Source organism: Lissotriton helveticus, chromosome 9 (assembly GCF_964261635.1).
Source record: "Lissotriton helveticus chromosome 9, aLisHel1.1, whole genome shotgun sequence".
Classification (NCBI taxonomy): domain Eukaryota; kingdom Metazoa; phylum Chordata; class Amphibia; order Caudata; family Salamandridae; genus Lissotriton; species Lissotriton helveticus.
Window position 1 is genome coordinate 756,438,337 of NC_136070.1, and position 15,330 is coordinate 756,453,666.

Here is a 15,330-nt window from a genome sequence, read left to right on the forward strand (position 1 = left end):
GAATGGTTTTTTTTTTAAGATAATCTTATTGATTGTCTTTTTTTTGCCCGCTTTTATGTGATGAGTACTATTGAAGTCACTGTTTCGAGTGAAATACAATAAATTCTGAGAACAGCAAAAAAGGCAAATTTAATACTTTACAAATTATTGTGTTGTAAAAGATATATTGTAACTGTATTTTTTTGTGTCTTCCACAGATGGTAATTTTATAATATATATATATTTTATTATTTATTATGGTTAAGGTAAGTACAAGTAACTGTTAAAAATGGTCAATGGAATGTGCTTCTACCGAGCTGAAGTATCAAAACATGGATGGAGTACATTATTGTTTAAAGATGGTTTGTATCTTTTAAAGACTTTTCAAAAAATTATATACTGAGTGTACCAGTGTTCTATACCTGTTGCTGTGAGTATTTTCGAACTATATAAGGAATTACTACTTCCTAATTATGTTAAAAGGTAAGTACTGGATAGGTCCTTAAGAGTTTATTTCTGTGAAAAGACATGAAGTATTCAAAAACTAGTGTGATAATGGTACCTAAATATACACAGATACACAGTGTTATTCTGGACAACCAATAGTATCTCTTGCATTTTACTAAAACACATTTACTATTTTGGAATGGGTAAGGTGAATAGACATATTCTACAATTTTTAGTACTGCATTATACTATAACAGCCTGAGTCTTTTCCTATAGTCATAAGGAGTGACTGGTTTCAAAATTTAAGAAAACTTAAGAACAGGATATCCTTATAAGTAATTCTATTTATATAACTTTATAAAGGAGTATAGCTCTACTAATGGAATGTTATTAGACAATGGTATTTATATATTATTTTTTTAGGCCAAAATAGTTGAAAAAGCTAGTTTTGTATTATATATTTGGAAAACTGATAAAATGAACTGTTTATATTTTTATACAAGGAGCTACAACATAAGAGAAAAATTATGGAAAGAGAACGGACCCATAATGAGGAGATTTTGGAAATTACCTTGACTGTAATTGAAGAACTAATCGTATCTGCCACAGGCAATGAGAGTGAAGGGGAAATTAGTGCTGCAGACATGAGCTATGATTTCGAAGACGAAAGCTTTGATGCAGATTTTGTGGAAGCATTAAATTATGTTGAAATTTTACAATAAAATTAATTCCGAAACTGCTAACGAGGGAATTGATGTGTATGAAATGGTTTTAGAAGCTCTGTTAAATTATGAGATGTTAGAAGAATACATTTATTGTTTAAAAATAATAAAGGTTTGAGCACTATCTACTAATGTATTCATTGTACTAAAAGTGAAGCACTTATAGATTCAGTTATACATTCTTTACATTTTTGTATTGATTTAAAATATGCAAAGTGGGTCTAGGGGCATGGATTGCTTAAAATCCCTATGGACTATACATGCAGTCTTCTATGCACCTACCAACTTGTGTTTTATACCTTCAATTCCCCAGACTGTATCCTTCCACTTAACACTCTGACACTGCTGTTTCAGTATTGTAGTGAGTCATTCAGCAGTATGTGCTTATCTATGTACTGTGGTAAAACTGAAGCTGTTATAAATTTAGTTAGGGACTTTGTTTGCAGAACTATAATCATCTAGTCAGTACTTAAGTATTCATGGAGCAAAGCAGGTCTTACACCATTGACTACTTTAAACCCCTATAGACTATGCATGCTGTCTTTTATGCACCTGCAAACTTGTCTTTTATACCTTCAATTCCCCAGTCTGTATCCTTAGACTTCCACCAAACACTCTGACACTGCTGTTTCAGTATTGTAGTGAGCCAGTCAGCAGTATGTTCTTTTTCATTGTACCGTGGTAAAATTGAAGCGGTAATCAATTTAGTGAGGCACTTTCTTTGCAGAAGTAACACGGCTATACATTCAGCCACACACTCTGCTTGCGGAATTGTAATCATTCAGTCAGTACCTCATGGTGGAAGTGGGCCTTAGTGCATGGACTGCTTGAATGTCCTATAGACTATGCATGCATTGTTCTATGCACCAGCAAATTTACCTTTTATATGTTCAATTCCCCAGTCTTTATCCTTACACTTGCACGAAACACTATGTAATTCCTGTTATAGTTTTGTAGTGACTCATTAATCAGTGTGTAGTAATCCATTCACTACATTCAAACAGTAATCAGCAGATGTACAATAAGCGGTACATCCCCAGAGATATGCCAGTTATTATGCACTGTGACATCACCACCATGTATGCATTGTATTTACAATGTGGTGTATTATGGGGCAAAATCGGCACAGATATGTGATGTATTTGTGTTGTGAAGGTGGCGATTGCTTGACTTGCGTTAGAAACACAACGCAGCTCCAGCAATGCTCTTGGGGCCCTATGCGTACAATGCTGTGTCAATCCTTACACCTGTTTCAAGCAGATGCAGGGTTTTGATGCAGCATAAGCGTAAAAGTGACTGAATGAAATCTTATAGATTTCACTTAGTCACTTTTAGGAGGTGTTCCTGCACCAGAACACCTCAACCCCCCCCCCCCGCCCCTCTGTGAAGAAAAGCCTCCTTCTGGTGCAGGGCTTTACAATGTGATGCACCTTCCATATGCATGTCATTGTAAATACCACACACCATGGCACATCTTTTGCACCATCACTGCATCACAATAGTGACGCAACAGATGTGTAAAAGAGGCACAAGGGGGTTGTAAATCCGCTCCTAACACATACAAATTCACCCAGGCAGTTTCACCAGCTGTGTAAATTGAAGCATAGATTTCTAACATATATGGATATGTTACATTCAAGTGCTTCGGAAGTACTACACTATACTATAAATACCTTATAGATTTATGATGTAGCACTTCCTTATAGTTCTGCACTTTCACATTCACCATACAGTAGTAATGTATTAATTCATTCATTTATGAACTACACATTCAATCGGACAAACTTTCACACACCAACATAGAAATATAGTTATTTCTTTGACCAGTGAAGGTAGTTCTAAAAATAACTGGTTTTTTGTGTTTTTAGTTTTCCATTTTTTTGAACAAGTTTTTTTTTTTAAACTAAAAAAAAAAATAGAACAGGAACCCAAAAAGTGTCCAACAAGAACAAAATGGAATGTGAAAAAAACAACTAATGACGATGACAGCGATGCTCACGCTTCCTGCGTTTTAACAGGTCGATGGACTGTTCCCCGTAACATAAAAGTTCGTCACAATAAATGCAGAGGATTTTAACTTCACCAAAATCATGTTCGATCTGTGGTTGTGGACTGCTTCCCACAGGTGGTGGTGGTTCACTTGATGTAGTTGCTACAGCAGCAGGTGGGTCCTCTTGCAACCTCCGTGTTGCAGCTCTTGCAAAATTGTTGGGGTGCAAGGTCTTCACGTGCCGCACCATACTTGCAGTGCCAAATGAATATTTTTTTGCAGGATTGCCCCTGGAAAGTGTAGTTTGGCAAATTTTACAGGTTACAAGAGGTGCATTTACCTTTTTTTCCCCTTCAGGGAAAGTAAAAACTTCCAAATGACCGCATCTTTTTCCTTCCTCTGAGGTGCTTCTGCAACAAATTATCCATCAGAGGAGTGGCTGGAAGATGAGTCCATAGGTGTTGTCATCGTTCTAATTTGACAGGCTTCAGAGAAGAGATACTTCTTAGAAAGTCAACGCAGAATGATTTAAATAGGAGGGGTCTTTCAAGAGTTGGAATAGGAAGTGTTATGAACCAATCTAGTCTCTTCTTTTTAAGTCACATGGCTTTGTGTACGCTTACGGTGCGTTTACGGTGCTCTTACGATGAGAGTGTGATTGACGTACTTCCGCGATTTGGGTAATTGCTTTTAAAATTAATATACGCTTATTATAAGTTAGAAAAAACTAGTTTCATGATTATCCCAGATAATGGCTTCCCTTAATATGTACATTAAATACATAAATATATGTTTTTGAACAATTACAAACTTTCGCCGCGTGCACGTACGGAACGCCGTACATGATGTCACGCGGAAGCGTTGATGCGACGCGCAACGTCAAAGTGTATCTGTATCGTGTGCGCGGGTTTGCGCAGAGGACGATTTACCGTTCAAAGTATGGTACGATCGCGTATCAAAAAAATGAAAAAGGAATTATATAGAATTAAATTTTAATATATTGTAAAAAAAGTGTAATTAAAAAAAATTGGAAAGTACTTTTGTTATTATTTTACATAAAGAATATGAAATATGACTTAGAAAATATAAATATTTATAATAAAAATGCAAGAAATTAGTATAAAAAGAAAGAAATATAATAATTACTTCATTTAAAAATTATCATTTACAAAACCTTTGAAATTCACTGAAAAAAACATAGGTTTCAGCCACGTTATAGTTAGGAATTGGCATTTAAAAAACCTTGCAAATTCACTGAAAAAACCATAGGTTTCACACACGTTATAGTTAGCTGGACATTACACTCATACAAAACCATTGAAATTCCCCCGTTATAGTTAGTTCAGCTAACTATAACTCGCGCACCCGCAATGCACTGCTGATGACGTCACATATTACATCACTCATGACATGGTCAGTGACATCACTCATGACATCACTGATGACATCTCAAATGACATCACTGATGACATCCTTGTGAAACAGTGGCAGACCTCCTCTCACCCTAATATAACCTTTGATGCACACATTCAAAAATAGAAACTAATATTTTTTTTTAAAATGGAGATACCAATACCAGTTACAACAACCTATTAGGTAATTCCAACATCTACATACACATCCAATCATTCACCAACAGTTCTATATAGTCACGCATACATGTACTCACTCATATTTACTCCTCTACCCCCTCTTACATATTAGTACACTCACTCATATGTACTCATACACCTATACATCCTGTTACACACTGATACTCATCTATAGAGTTACTAACACACATACTCACACATTGAACTGAACTATCAAACATCCATTTACTTGCATATACAGGTATACACACACCACTACACTTACTTCTACAGAAACGTACACATACTCACTCTCTTAAACAATCACTTATAGAAACACATACTTATTTATACAGGAACTCTTCCAATCTCTCACTCTCACATATGCTCACTTATATACATCAATACTCACATATACTAGTTTACGGTGTGGATGGTTGCCTGTCAGTGGCAGAGACAGGCACATCCATTTTGCACGCTGGGCTGATAACTGGTGAAGCATGGGTATTTGCTCTATTGCTGATATGATATACTGAACCTATTTTTAAATGATACATTTTTTTCGAGCGCATTACTTTTAAATATTAATTTAGAGCAAGTCAGTTGATGCGATAACTGTTTGTTACTGTGTTTACTTACCTTGTGACCCGCCCCGTTCCGCCGCGTCCTTGTGGGCGTTTGCACGCGGAGGGTGAGGCAGCCCAACACTTCCGGGCTCGGCAGAAAGCAGGTCAGCGCTCTAGTCGCGCTGTCCTGCCCTTGACCTCCACCATTCACTATAAAAAAGGGATATGCTACAGACGCGCAGCGGGCGCGCCGGCGGCGCACCGAAGGCAAGCCAAAGGCGAGCCCGTCTGCGCCCGTCCGCGACCTGACGCGGCCCAGGGCCATGACCCCTACATCTGTGGATCTAGCGGGCCCTGGTAAATATGTTTATTCAAGGGAACAATTGCGGCGTCTGCGCCCCCCAGTCTCTAAATGCTGTGCACACTCACTTTGAGTGGTCACAGTTCTGTTACTCTGCCCCAACTGTTCTTTTAAAACCTCCCTCACCACTACAGTGCAGGAGGCTGCCTGCCTTAAACTAATGATGTTAAATTGCCGTTCCATGAAAGGACATACTACTGAAATTCATGACCTTATAGCAGACGGCCAGCCCGATGCGTTTTTCTTCACAGAAACATGGCTTGATGACGTATCGTCACCAGACACGCTTGATGCTATTCCTGAAGGGTATAGCTTACTTAGACTAGATCGAGAGGATCAAAGAGGGGGCGGAATTGCTATAGCTTTTAAAAAAGAGTTTACCTGCACACTAGACCCTGTGAATATTGCGAAATGTGAGGCAGGTTTTTTCACACTCACGATTTCCCCTAAACACACTATAAGTGGTTTCCTATTGTACCGTCCCCCTGGACCAGCTGCCTCTTTTTGTGATAGTTTGTTAGATTCCATCACTCAGCCAGCTATAAGATATAATCACTTCCTTCTTTTAGGAGATTTAAATCTCCATTTTGAAAATTGTAAGTGTATGGAGGCTCAAACCCTTCTGGGTGCACTTAAGTCCCTGATGTTAGAGCTCCAATTCAACCTGCCCACGCATCAATCGGGCCATCTGCTCGATCCAATATTTGCCAACTGGGAGCCGATAAATGTGTCCCCAACCATAAGCATTCCCTGGTCTGATCACAAACTAATTTCGTTTTCAATATATAACGAAACTAATATAGCTAATGGCCCTAAACCTCCCACTGTGAAACATAGAAACTGGAGGAAATACACCCAAGAGGCTTATAGATTAGCCTTATTGAAGGAACCGCCCACTTTGAACGACAGCTTGATGGGCAGCTCTGTAGCCTATGAAACGTGGATGACCAGGGCACTTGATAAGGTAGCCCCCTGGACTAACAAACCTCCAGTTAGAGGCAGTAGAACGGCTCCATGGTTCACAGAGGAGCTTAAAACTGCTAAAGCTATTGAGGTACTGGGTTTTAAGAACCGGCACAGAACCGGTAACCCAGCGGTGCCAGGGGATCAACACACCAGAGACCTCGGGTTCTCCTGAGTCAGACCTACAGAAACTTCAGAGTCTTCCAGGTGAAGTCAAAGTTTAGTTTATTGGCTGCAACCAAGGTGACAGGGTCCTAGAAGTACAATACCAGTATATTCAGGAGACTGCACACTTTCACAAAGTTAGGCTTCTCTTCTTATACACAATATTCACCCTTGGGCAAAACATTCCTTGGATTCGCGGTATTTCATTTATGGTTACTGATTACAAAAGAAAAGCAGAGTCATGATGACATGTACATATTTCACGTCGTGCTGCCCATAACAAATCATCCGGCAAGGCCCAACATTTCATCAGATACCGATGGACCCCTAATAAAAATGGTCACCTCCCCACCATAAAATAAGTGAGGAAAAGGAGTGGAGAAAGATGTGAGCGAGATATGGCAGGTGTAAGCGCTGAAATGGTTTTATGGCTGGTTGGGCCTAGATGCTATCTTGCTCGGCCACTGGGAGGGAACTGACCTAACGAGTTCGGCCTGGGGCAATGGTTCTAACTTGTACTGGGGTCAGGAAGAAGTCGATTAAGGAGTATGTGTCCTTGTGGAATCAAATTCGACTGGATTAAGGCCTATGTAGAGGGCAACATGCAACTAAGGGTTCAGATGGTAAATGACGATTTCGAGGTGAAATCGTCACTCGAATATGCCGAAAATACATGTACTTGATGTACTCGTCATTCTCGGTCTTTTGATACCAAATTCGTCCTATTTCGACGAAGTTTTTATTCTCGAGTCCAGTACTATTACGGATCCACATTTTTCAGAACCACAGACCCTCCTTTTGCCCTTACATAGGCAATTAATCTATCCTCATGTTAATCTGAGTTCAGATCTATATTCCTGAAGTCATTGAGATGTTGCTGCAACATCATTCTAGTGCTGAGTTCATGTCTTGACACAGGCTTCCTTACACATGATGTAGCACAGAGGCCACATATTGCAGGAGCACACTGTATGCATAGACAGAACAGGAAAAGAATGGCTAAGACCATCCCAATGACCATCACAATTTTCCATCCCCAGGCAGATATCAGTCCCCAGAACCATCCCATTAATGACCAATCTCCTTTATCCACATGAATAGATTCGGAAATCTTATGTAGTTTGGAGATGGCCCCGTACACTGTTGGAGCATTATCTGGAATAAAAATGCAACAACTGGACTGGATCAATTTGCATACTCCACCTCGGTCCGCCAGTATTACATCCAAAGCGACCCGGTTCTGAAGGGTCATCAGTCGATCCGACTGGAGCTCAGCAGTCAGGTTACTAAGGGCACCAGCAGTTTCAATCACGGTGGATTCAACTACCCTTGTTAATTGCCTTATGTTTCTGCTGTTAACCATGGCTCCCCAGAACGGCAGAACACCCATTGCAAAGTCACCAAATTCTTGACCTGCAGTGTCTTCTTTACTCAAAACACCTCTAACTACCCTTGTCCGATGGTAATCCGCCGCTGCTGTGTAGGTGGGAGGTAACAGGAATGAAACAAAACATGAGCCCGAGAAGTCAGGGGGCAACCATGTATAGGCTCTATCGTGGCAGATGAAATAAGTACCCTTAGCGGCTAAAAAGGCAGGGGAAGTCTGAGATCCAAAAACGTACGTTTCTGTGCAGACACTCTTCCCTAGCTGAGCTCTGGGTTTCCTACCAATACCTTGCAGACACAGGTGACCTTGATGGGGTACGATCCAGATAGGGGACGATCTCTTGGCTTGCTGTCTCTCACTTAATGTAGTGCCATATCCGGTCACATTCCAACCTACATATGCAAGTATCTCATCATCCGGGGTATCTTCGTAAGAAGTTACTTCCTTGATCATGTCAACTATACCCTTCACTAGGGCGCTAGTCTTGAGGTTGTCTTTTACAGAACGTAGGGGTTGGATTTCTCGTGCATATATGAACATTGTCCTATATGCCCATACTGACCCATTGTGGCTAAATGGCAGGACCAAATAGGGGATACCTCTATCCGTGGTGTGAGGCATGAGACCACACACCCAACAGTTGGTTGTGTTCATTACAAGTTGGTGTTGGTGTAATAACTGAACGAAGGAGTTATTAATGAACTCTAATCTCCTATTTGATTCGTGGTCAGGCAAAGGGAGGAAAGAATGAGAGGAAACAGTAGGGGGAGGTATGGGTGATGTAGTAGGCGTGAATGTCACATGAAAAGAGAATAAAACATAGCTTATTAAAAAGACCATTACGCTAAATAGCATAAAAATACACATTATTATAAAAATTCTCTTCCTCATTGTTTTCAAAAGTCTCTGCTTAAAGTTCATTTGTTTGGCAGTTCTCTCCACATCAGGAAACTCCATCCTCTCTAAGGTGCTGCCCGCGGCGGTAGGTTGTTTCTGCTAAAGTATGCTTCCGTCAGTCTAGGGTGGCTCCCTTGGACCAACTGGAACCAGCGACCTATTGTCGTCAGCTGCACCCAAAAGTCTTTAATCAACCGCGACCCTAGCAGCGGAACCCGGATGGCGGTTCAAAAAAAAACAAAAATAAGCAAGTTACCTAGATGGGAGAATCTGCACTTTCAAAAATAGCATTTTTGGAAGGAAAAAACTTATTTTATTAGTCCACAGGTTTTTCTCGGATCATAGAATAAAATCACTTTTACTTTTAGTCTGTTTTTCTTGGTCGCAAATTATAGCGTCTTTTCCCGGGTACTGTCTGGTCCAGAAATAGTAGCTCAGGTTCCACAGAGTTCAATTGTTCTGATGCCGGCGTAGTTTCTTGAAAAATGCTCCCACTCTTGCAATCGCGTTTAGCTTCTTTTACACGTTCATCAGCTGTGTGCTCTGAGTCAGTGCCTCCTTTTCGGACCCATTGGTCATGTGGTAGAGGGAAGGGTATCTTCTTACAATGGATCCCGTGGACCCAATTGGCCTTCCCCTCCACTTTAACGGTCGACCTTGTAGACAGGAGGACGAGGTGAGGCCCGGTCCATCTGGGCTGGTCGTTTCTCGTTCTTCGGAAATTCCTGACCAACACCCAGGAACCGGGGTCAATGGAGTGACCTGGTGTCTCAGAAACCGGAGGCAAGGTGTTGTGGACCTGTTGATATAAAACACGCAATTTAGCCGTCAATTCATACAAATAGTCAAGCAAAATGGGGTGTTGCAGCTCGCTAAACTTCGTGGGCCTAGGCACTCCCCATATGTTGGCTGGCCGACCAAAGATTATTTTATAGGGGCTGAGTTTCATTCGCGAATGCACAGTCATTCTGGTGGATAGGAGTGCTAAGGGTAGAGCGTCGGGCCATTTAAGACCCGTGCTCGCTTCGATTTTGGCCAATTTAAGTTTAAGCGTGCCATTGTAACATTCCACTAATCCAGCTGATTGGGGGTGATTTGCAGCGTGGAACTTTTGCCTAATGCCTAGCCCTTCACACACCCGTTTCATCACACAACCCACAAATTCACTTCAGTTGTCCGACCAGACCATTCTAGGCATTCCGAACCTGGGGAAGAACTCTTTCACAAGGGCTTTCGCTGTGGACAAGGCAGTATTGTCCCTTAGGGGATAGGCTTCTACCCATCTTGAGAAGGCACAAACAACCACGAGCACATATTTTAAGTTGTTGCACCTCTCCATGTGTATGAAATCTAGCTGCAAAACCTCGAACGGATACGTAGGAGGTGCAAAATGACCAGCTGGAGTTGGGGTTCCCCTACCAGGATTGTGCTTCAGACATACCATGCAATTCTTGACAACATTCTCTGCACACTTGGGAATCCCTGAATTCTTCCACACTGGGGCCAACGACTCGCAAATCCCTTTCGCGCTGATATGGGCCATCCCATGAGCCATTGTAACCACTGCAGGCACATATGCATCGGGTAACAACCATCTCTGTTGCTCTGTCGATTCAATCCAACAACCATGTGCATCCATTCTCCCTGTACTTTCTCTCCACATGCTTAACTCTTTCTCCGTGGCCTCAGCTTGGATGGACTTCACACTTTCTATCGTGTCTTCACATATTCCAACATCACCAGTCCATCTTTCTGGGCTCGCAACATACATTCGGCTCATTACATTCTTTGCCGTTTCCTTAGCAGTTTCATCAGCAAATGCATTTCCACGACCAACATCATCAATCACTTTCTTGTGTGCACTACACTTTACGATCGCTACTTTCAGGGGCAACGTCAGTGATTCAAGAAGCTCATTCACCAACTGACCATGCTGAATCTTAGCTCCATGCGAAGTCAGGAACCCACGTTCTCTCCACAATCGTCCAAAACTGTGAGCCACTCCAAAAGCATACTGACTGTCGGTATAGACAGTCACTTTCATTCCTTTGGATAACACACATGCTCTCGTTAATGCCACGAGTTCAGCGGCTTGAGCTGAACCATGTGGTATTCGCGCAGTTTCAACGAATGTGTGCAAAGTTGTGACAGCATATGCTGTAGTCACGTTACCATTTGGGAGTTTAAAGCAGGAACCATCCACCCATAATGTACCATCACACTCAGCAAGAGGAGTGTCGAATAGATCAACTCTCCCTTTCGTCTCTTCCTTCGTTCTGAGAAAACAATCGTGCTGTTCTGAAGCATCCGATTCCTCAGTAATTGGCAGCAATGTGGCTATGTTCAAGGTACTGCACCTTTTGATGTGCACATGGCTCGCTAGTAGCGTCAATTCATAACTGGACAGTCGAGCACTAGTTAAATGCTGTTTCTTGGTCCTATTTAACAATGTGTCTACTGCATGTGGGACCATCACGATTAGTGTATTATTCATTACTAGACCTGCAGACTGTCAAATAGAAACAGCTGCTGCTGCTGTGGCCCTTAAACAACTTGGCAATGCTCGTGCTACCGGATCCAAAGTTGACGAAAAATAGGCGCATGGCCGCTGTCTATCTCCGTATAACTGAGTCAGCACAGACAATGCACAGCCCTCCTTCTCGTGGACATATAATGTGAAAGGTTTACTGTAGTTGGGGTTACCTAATACAGGGGCCGAACATAATGCTGTGCGTAATTCGAGAAAACTTTTCTGACACTCATCGGACCAAGGAATGGGATTGGGTGTATTTGTACACGTTAGTGCCAATAAGGGTTTGGCTAATAACGAAAAATTTGGAATCCACTGTCTACAGTATGATGTAATGCCCAAGAAAGCGCGTACTTCTCTCTGCGTTCTTGGCACATTCAATTTAGCTATTGCCTGAATTCTTTCTGGGGTCAGTTTCCTTCCCTCCTTCGATAAGAGATGACCTAAGTAGGTCACTTCTTGTCGGCAATATTGAAGCTTGGAAAGTGACACCTTGTGGTGCAGATCACATAAATGACGCAGTAATTCCAACGTGGCCATTTTACATATTTTCTCAGTATCCGCAGCGATGAGCAAATCGTCCACGTACTGTACGAGAGTGGAACCTTTGGGCAAAACCATTGTGTCAAGCTGACTTTTCAGAGCTTGACTGTATATTGAGGGGCTTTCACAGTAGCCTTGAGGAGCGCGTTTAAAGCGGAAGCTTCGACCACCTAAACTAAATGAAAAAATATCCCTGCTTTCCTCAGCAATCGGGATACTGAAGAAAGCATTCTTCAGGTCAATCACCGAAAACCAGGATGCGGATGCTGGAATCATAGTCAATAATGTTGTAATGTCGGGGACAACTGGGAATTGTGGCACCACTATCTTATTTACTTCTCTAAGATCGATCACAAATCTATACACAGGTGGCTGAGAAGGGTCAGTTCGTTTAAAAACAGGCAGAACAGGACTATTGCAAACATTGCCTCGTGTTTCTTCAATTACGTCTTTCTCAATTAACTCGTAAACAATCGCTAGCAAAGCTTTTTCGCCCTCATTGGATATTCTGTATTGGGGAATTCGTGGCATTTTGACATTCGGTTTCAATGTTACAATGTACGGTGGAATTTCTAAAAGACCTACATCATTTGGACCAGTAGCCCAAAGAATATCTGGAAGAAGTGCCAATTGTGCTGGAAGCGTATTTCTCGACAAATACATGGGAGAAACCACTTTCTTACCTAAAGTCAGTTGTACTCCTGAAGGAGAACAGTACAGAGTCGCATACAATCTTTTTAGCAAATCTAATCCTAGCAAATTTTCACCACAACCTGTTGTCAAAATAAGGGGTGCTTCGAATTCACAAGGACCAACAGAAAGAGATAAAGGGTCAGAAATCGGATTTCTAACCGGGCCGCCAGAAAAACCTACGGAAACGTTCATTTCGCCAGACAAAGGTGCGCCAGGGAGTTTGGAGTGCTTAATAGAACTCTTTGTAGCACCAGTATCCAACAGAAAAGGTTCTGACACACCTGATGTAATCACCTCAACGTAAGGTCCACTCTGATCTACTGGAACTGAAACGACTCCCTCTCCTTGTCTAAGGCTGTCCTAGCAATCATTATTCTCCCACTGCTCATTTTCTGTGTAATACTCATCAACGTAGTATTGAGCTGTCCTGTCAGATACGTTATTTTGCTGGTCAAACCTGTTCATAGAGTTTCGTGGTGGAAGAGGACGTGCGTCCTGAGGCGCGTTTCCACGCCCTCTACCTCTAGGCGCTTGCTGACTACCACGACCTCTTACGCCAGAAAATCCATGTGTTCGTTGTGGCAGGGCAGGACAGTCATATTTGTAATGACCCTCTTGTTTGCAGTATAAACACTGATTGGGACCTACGCGGTTTTGATTGTAATCCAATCTCTGCAAGTTTCTCTGAGGCTGCTGAAAAGTGTTCTGGTACTGATTCGGACCATTATTATTTCTGTTACCACCACCACGTGGCGGATAGGCTTGCTGTAGCAAAACCTTCGTTTTGAGTTCTCTAGCTTTCTTCTCTACTTTATCTTTCTCATCCTTGTCTCTATTCTCGTAGTACTGTGCGGTAGCTAATATCTGGGCTGAAGATGAGACTGCCCAAGAACTTTCTGAATCTTTTAATTTCCTACACAAGTCTGGAAGTAGATTGTGCACAAATTTATCGACAAACAATCTCTGACCACCTTCTGTGGTCATATCTTGACCGCTGTGGTCAATGAATGTTTCTTCAAATCTGGTGAAGAAATCTGAAACAGTTTCTTCTTTCTTTTGCTTGCATGCAGATAACTTATCCCAATTTATGCGTATCGCAGGCATTATCGTTTTCATGTAATCTACTATTCTACCAGGTAGTTCCGCTATCAGGGGCTCAGGCTTGGCACCACCAACTTGTCGTGCATCTGCAGCAGTAATATTAGCCCACGTGTCACCTAATTCCTGGTCATGATCTACATGGCGAATTTTTCCCCATAAGGGCTGTGGAACAACGTTCCCGAATAACATATCGATATCGGCCAAATTCATTATACATGACCCAGCAGTTTGCGACAATTCTTTATAGTACCCTGCAGGATTTTTACGCGGATCTGGTATGTTTGTTTGAGTGCTAAAACTTCAGCTCGCTTCCATGGAACATGTACCCATACTCGGTGAAAGTGGGGCAGGACAGGTGGGACAGCTGTCGCGTCACCCTCTCTCCACTGTGGGGGAACTTCTCTCATAGGGTATTGTCGTGCCTTTTTCCTACTAGATGCACTGGATTCCGATGGTGACCCAGAACTACTTCCCTTACTTCGATATGATAATAGCATTTCAACTGCTTTTTCTACATCGGGACCTACAATCATACCCTCTCCAAACTTAAATCGTACACGACACATCTCTTGCGGGATGCATTCTTGATCATTGTCTTCTAAATCCTCGCCAAGAAAAACACACATTTGTTCGAACACATATCTCTGTGTCGCTGTTTCCCATTGATGGAAAACTTCCATGACAGACTGTAAATCATATTTTGCAGTGTCCATGACCCATTTCCGAGCTAAATTATTCAGGGAATCTCTCTCTTGATAATCAGGCAGTTGACTTCGCAACTGTCTTCGTCCTATGTTAGGGGTCGTAGCAGGCGACCCAATAAGGGGTAAAAGAAGATTAGTAACAGTGCTGGCCATTTTCTGCCGAAGGGAAGGTGAAACTGAAGGACAAACAGATGAAAAAACGGGGTGAGATAAAGCGGGGGTAGAGATGGCAGAAGAGGTATGGGGAATAATAGATGTGGTACTAGGCAAAATCGTAGAAAACACAGGAGAAACAGAAGTTGTCGGTGGGCCTGAAGGAGGCTGCACCGAAGAAGTAGGAGCCAGCTGAAGAACAGCTGGTGGGTGCTGTGGAAGAGCCGGAGGCGCAGCTTGTGCAACTAAAGGTTGCGGGGGTGCTGTAGCATTCTGCGCATAGGGCGGTGGCGAAGTTAATAATTGCGACATTAATTGGTCTTTTTCACGCTCTTTTGCTGTCCCTTGCTGAAGAGACGGCAAAACTGGATAACACTTATCTATTGCCATTTTGCGTTGCCTGTGCAATTGCTCATTTATCTGCTCTTCCTCATTATCTTTAAACTGCACGGCAGCTTGCATTACTGAAAGTCCCCCTTCTCTCTTATTTTTCTTAGCTAATTTAATTTCTTTTTGTTTGGCTTCTTTGCGCCATAGGCGGAAAGAGTCAAACATCGC

The 15,330-nt window shown here is 42.1% G+C and overlaps 1 protein-coding gene across 2 annotated transcripts in view; it reads right to left on the reverse strand.

Annotated features, from left to right (window-relative positions):
- VASP (vasodilator stimulated phosphoprotein) overlaps positions 1–15,330 on the reverse strand; it is a 1,498,863-nt gene that overhangs the window by 1,059,700 nt on the left and 423,833 nt on the right. The gene's annotated exons all lie outside the window — the stretch shown is intronic.